The 5840-nt window shown below is 42.9% G+C and overlaps 2 protein-coding genes across 3 annotated transcripts in view; one reads left to right on the top strand and one right to left on the bottom strand.

Moving 5' to 3' along the window:
- Positions 1-253, bottom strand: part of Nup62cl (nucleoporin 62 C-terminal like) — an 85200-nt gene extending 84947 nt beyond the window's left edge. For both annotated transcript variants that reach the window (XM_029556055.1, XM_008852979.2), the window contains exon 1: positions 81-253. The gene's annotated coding sequence lies outside the window, so the exon portion shown is untranslated. The remainder of the gene's footprint in view (positions 1-80) is intronic.
- A 181-nt stretch (positions 254-434) lies between these two features.
- Positions 435-5840, top strand: part of Pih1d3 (PIH1 domain containing 3) — a 46626-nt gene continuing 41220 nt past the window's right edge. Inside the window, exon 1 of the mRNA XM_008852978.1 lies at positions 435-482. The gene's annotated coding sequence lies outside the window, so the exon portion shown is untranslated. The remainder of the gene's footprint in view (positions 483-5840) is intronic.

Here is a 5840-nt window from a genome sequence, read left to right as displayed (position 1 = left end):
ATATATATATACATATACATATGTAGAATGAAAGGGCAAAGCCTGTAAATATGGGGCAAAGGCAAATCTGGTGAACTTACCTTAGTGGCAGCCGGAGCTCACTACCCCGCCTTCGAAGTCCAGGCGGTGGCCTGCTGGGCTGCGCAGGCAGAAAAGCAGCGCAGCGGGAGGGTACTCTGACCTACTCCTGCGGGAAAGCAATGAACTCCTAGCTGGAGAGCTAACCGAGCCTGCAGCTTAGCCGGGGTCGACCTACTTAACTAGAAAGGGCGGCCATAGACCCTGAACGGGACGCACTCGGATTGGCGGATACCGGTATTGTTTCAAAGGAGACTCTTTTGTGATTGGCCAGGAGAGTCAAGCGGGAACCTGGAGGTGGGGGGGTGGCGAGAGGGGGCAACAAACTTGTTACCCAGGCAACAGAGAGACGCACAGCGATCGGCAGTCTATTTTCGGAGCCTAGCGGGCCATCCTTGACCAAGGTGAGGAAACGCGAACCTCAGGAGGGGGAAAGACGGATCCTCACATGTTGTGTCTGCCAGAGAAACTAGGGACTACTTTATGTACTTAAAGACTATGAGAGCTAGCCCCGACAGCCCTAAGCTGCTCAAAGTCGAGGCAAGTCCCACGCTCCTAGACCCTCGAAGGAGGATATTACCTCAAGGAAAATGCCTTCTCTCAGGCTTAGGTAGCTGTTCCTCAGAAGGGATGGGTACTGACAAAGGCAAACAAGAACGTCTAAATGTTTCCCAAGTTCCATTTCTCAAATCTCACACTTAAAGCGCTCTCCCTTCCCAGTTAAAAAGGGGATAGCGCAGGGTTGGGAGGGCATATCAGAGGAACCATTTGTCCTCGTCTCTGCAGTGATCCCTCACAGAGCGACCCAGAAACCAAAGACTTCTGGCTGAACATGGCAGCTCTGACGGAGGCCCTGCAGAGCCAGGCTGAGCAGAATCCCACCGCCTCCTACTACAACGTGGTGCTCCTGCGGTATCAGGTGGGCAGGGGCAGGACGGGGCGTGCTGGCATATGCAAATCCAGAGGCTAAGTCCCGCCCACACCCTTGGCTTTGCTGAGTAGTGCGCTCTCCTGCTGGCTGCTGGCTGCAAGGTGTATTACCTTGCCGGGTGGTCACCTGTTCACCTCCTGGGTTACGGCGGGGGGTGGGGGGGGGGGGGCGGGGAGGGGGGGGTAACGCTTTTCGGTTTGGAAAACAAAATGGCTCTTCTCAGTATGTAACAATGTGTGTGAGAGAATTTCAGTGGCCTGAGAGTTCTGAAGGAACTTGGTCACATACTTGGGGCGGAGAGCTGCACTTTGATCTGCACTTAGTGGGCCAGATCGTAGCTTACAACTTGTACCTTAAAAACATGCAGATTAGGAAAGTATTTTGTCATTTAACTATGCCTTTGAAAACAGGGTATTGGGACAAATAATTAAATCTGAGGAAGTGGCGGGAACCAATCATTTCTTCTAAGATTTTCCTGCTGTGATAAGGATTCAGAACACAGACTACAAAAGTAAACAAAACTGGCTTGCTGACCTTGGGAGTACATTTCAAAGTACTGAAAGAAAATTTACCACTCATCTTTTTAGCTAGAACTGGAACATGAGAACTAAAAAAGAAAAGAAAAATGATTGCCAAATAGATTGTCTGAAATGTACTATGGCCGCATATCTTGTCCACTTTTCCCGAGATAGGATCCCAGTATATTGACTAGGCTTCTTGGAATTTAGGATCTTTCTGCCTCAGTGAATCCCAGTGTTAGAATTTCAGTCATACTACACAGGCTTTGATGGGTCAAGACAAAGCCTCTACAAGCTAAAGTCTGGGGACTGGGAGACATGGCACAGTGGTTAAGAGCAAGGGGGCTGCTCTTCCAGAGGACCTGGCTTCAATTACCAAAATGCAGATGGAGGTTAACAACAGTTATTAACTACTGCTCCAGGGTATCAAACACCCTCTTTTGGCCTTTGCCGGCTTTGTATGGGGGGCTGCACTTACATACATGTAGGCAAAGCACTTATACATATAAAATAAAAATAAATAAACTTAAAAAAATTTTAAATAAGATTTGGGGTTGGAGAGATGACTCAACAGTTAAGAGCAGGAGCTGTTCTTAGAGGACCTGGGTTCAATTCCCAGCATGTGCATGGCAGGTAATAACCGTCCTTAACACCAGTTGCAAGGGATTCAACTCCCTCTTCTGATCTCTATGGGCATTGTACAACATGAGTGAACTTACATACATGCAAATAAAAATAATATTTAAAAAAACTAAGGCTTTTCATCTCTGTTTAAAAACTCACCTTTCAAATGGATAGACAGATGAGAGGGATCTAACTAAACCGTAAGTGGATGGACTTGCAGTGGGAATGTCTGGGAACACTGTCTTGACCGAGTAGGCCTTAATACCTAGGACAGAGTATATGGGTTCCAATGGGGGGGGGGGGGGAATGGGAGGGTGCTGGTGGGGATGGGGCTATGAAGATGAATTAGAGTGTTTGAAATATTCTGTATGAAATACAACAAAATTTAATAAAAACAAAAATTTAAAATAAATAAATAATTAATTAATTTTAAAAAACCTCAGCTTTCAAGCTATGCTCAGTGGCATACTTATGTGCTACCAGCTGCTAGAGAAGCTGAGGCCAAAGGTTCCCTTGAGCCCAAGAGTTCAAGATGAGCCTGGCCAATATACGGAGATCCAGTCTCACAATGAAACAAACCAAGATAATTTTAAAAAGATGATAGAGAGTCCATATGAAAAAATGATCTACATAAAGAATAGACACAGGAATTATTAAATCAAAAGTAGAATATATATATATATATATATATATATATTTAGACAGTCTCCTAGTTATGTATCCCTGACTTGTTTGGAACTTACTATGTAGACCAGGCTGGCCTTGAACTCACAGAGATCTGTCTGCTTCTGTCTCTCCAGTGCTGTGATTAAAGGTGTGTGTGTCATCACACCCCGCCAGAAGCTTATGTTTTTATGTTTAAGACAGCATGCTGCCACTGAGCTGTATCCCTCAGTACTCCTTTTAATTTTTACTTTGTATTTTGAAACAAGGACTCACTAAGTTGTCCAGGCTGGCCTTCAACTCACTGTGTGCTCCAGACTTGTGGTTAACTGCACCAGTCTCCTGTGGTAGCCACACCACAAGTCCTGGCTTGCATTTGGATGTGTGAAAGATTCCTTGTATTTTCTTTTTTTTTAATTTTATTTATTATTTTTAATTTATGGTATGAGTGTATTGCCTACATGTATGTGAGTGCACCCAAATGCCATGGAGGTCAGAAAAGGGCTTCAGATTCCCCTGGAACTGGAGTTAAGGACGGTTCGTAGCCTCCATGCAGGTGTTGAGAATCAAACCAGGGTCCTCTTCAAGAGCAGTCACTGCTCTTAACCGCTGAGCCATCTCTGCAGCCCCGATTCTTTGTACTTTCAAAAAGTTTTCTGTGACATATGTTTTAAGTTTATGACAAAAACCTGCTCAGTTTCCATAGTTATATCTTCTATTTTTATTGAATTTTGTGCATTTTGTACAATAAATCTTAATTATATTTAGACCTCTTCCCCCATCTGCACCTCGTATAACCCCCTTGCTGGATTTCATGCATTCTGTCATATATGTTAAGGCCTATCAAGTCAAGTTTGTGTCCCCAGATGTCCCTCCATGTGAATTCATTCACTGGATGAGTAAATATTTTTGATGATAGTAAAAGTAGAATTGGTTAAAAGGAAACTATTCTTGGGTATTTTAAAGGCATGTAAAATGACTTTTTCCTATTGAACCCAGGGCCTTAGGCATGCTTAAGAACACAATCTACTACTGAACTACATCCCTAGTTCATAATTAAATTAGTTTTAATAGGCAAAGAATTCTTAATCAATATAGTTGCCAAAAAAATTTAATTATGTATATGTGTGAGTTTGTGCACATGAGTGCAGGTTCTCCCAGAGGTCAGAGATACTGGATCCCCTGGAGCTGGAGTTACAGGCCATTGTGAATCACCTGATGTGGGTGCTGGGAACCTAAGTCCAGTCCTCTGCTTCAGGAGACTGCACTCTTAACTGCTGAGCCATCTCATCAGCCCCCAAAATATTTTTGTCTGGTTGGTTGGTTGGTTGGTTGATTTTCTTTTTTATTTTTTGAGGCAAAGTCTTACTATTTAACCCTGGCTGGCCTGATTTAATTTTACAGATGTACTCAGCAAAATATCTTTTATTTTAGGATAATCTATTCTACTAATTTAACTTTAACTTTTCTCCAAGCAGTTAAAGAGCCATCCTTAGTGATACCCTGTGTAGAGACAAACAAAACAGAAAGCATGATCCCAGGCTAAGAATCAGAGTCTGACTTGATTGCAAGGCTGATTGATATTGCTCCCCTGATGTGGATCTGAAGCCTTCTTGATTAAACGTATTTAGTCCCTGACTAGATCCAGTCCTTTAGTAATAAGCTGGTTCTGGAGTGCCCGTTGTTTTAACTAGTTAACAACATAGATCCCCAACTACATTTTTCTCTCTCAAGGTGCTAAATGCTCAAATTGATGTGGGAAAATCAATGGCACTGTCTGAAATGCTGCTTTTGGTATTGGCCAGTCAAAAGAGACTAGGGAGTGAAAAAAAAAAAACCTAGAAAGTGTATTTTCTAAATGGCCACATCTCAACAAAAACATTCTTGGTTATCTCTCACTCTCTCCCTCTCCCTGATGCTTGGGATCAAACACAAGGCCTCATACATGATTATAGACAAATATTCTACCATAACTCCCACCCCACTCTTGGCCTACTTAAAATGTGCTTGTAGGGCTGGAGAGATGGCTCAGTGGTTAAGAGCACTTTCTACTCTTCCAGAGGACCCGGGTTTGGTTCTCAGCACCCATATGGCAGCTAGCTCCAGTTCCAGGAGATCTAATGCCCTCTTCTGACCTCCACAGGCATTGTACAACATAGGTGCACTTCCACACATGTAGGCAAAACACTCATATATACAAAATTAATTAATGGCGGGGGCCTGGAAAGGTGGTAAAGAACACTTGCAGTTCTTCCAGAAGATCCAGGTTCGATTGCTAGCACCCACATGGCAGCTAACAACCAACAGTCTGTAACTCCAGTTCCAGGGAATCTGACACCCTCTTTGGGCCTCTGTGAGCTTTGCACAACATGGGTGCACTTATATACATGCAGGCAGTACACCCATACACATAAAATAAAAATTAAAAATGTTTTTTAAAAGTTAAATGTCTCTTTCAGTTATGCATGGAGGAAGGACTCAGGGGGCCCAAACCCTCACTGTTGAACTATTTGCTACTGATAGAGTCTAGGATAGTGGGAGTTACTGTCATCAATTGTGTACTCACTGGTGACCCTGCCAGCACCTGTGAATAGTCTCAACTCAGTGGTCACACAAATGGCAGCTCTCAAAATAAAATCAAAAGTCATGAATCTAGGAAAGGGACTGGCATAGAGGAAAGGAGATGACAAGATGGGGGATTTTCAAAGGAAATACTTAATGAAAAAAATGCTAATGCCATGTTGAAACACAGGCACCATTGCTCTAGAATCTTTCACTTTTCCTCTTTTTAAAATCACTACACTGTACTACTCAAGTAGTCTAGTAAATGGAAGAATATCTCCAAGATCCAAAGGCAGGATGCTATAGGGTATGTTTATAATAGAATGTAAAACACATGTATGAGAAAAATGGTTGAGAAGGGCAGAAAAATTAGGTTAGGGCAACACCTGAAAGACTTTGATTGACAGACTCAAGATTGCATGTCACACTTACATATAAAAATAACTAAATAACATTGCACAGTT

Source organism: Nannospalax galili, unplaced genomic scaffold, assembly GCF_000622305.1.
Source record: "Nannospalax galili isolate Female #2095 unplaced genomic scaffold, S.galili_v1.0 scaffold25, whole genome shotgun sequence".
Taxonomy (NCBI): Eukaryota; Metazoa; Chordata; class Mammalia; order Rodentia; family Spalacidae; genus Nannospalax; species Nannospalax galili.
Note: the sequence above shows the minus strand (reverse complement) of the source record. Positions and strands in the feature narration are given on the sequence as shown.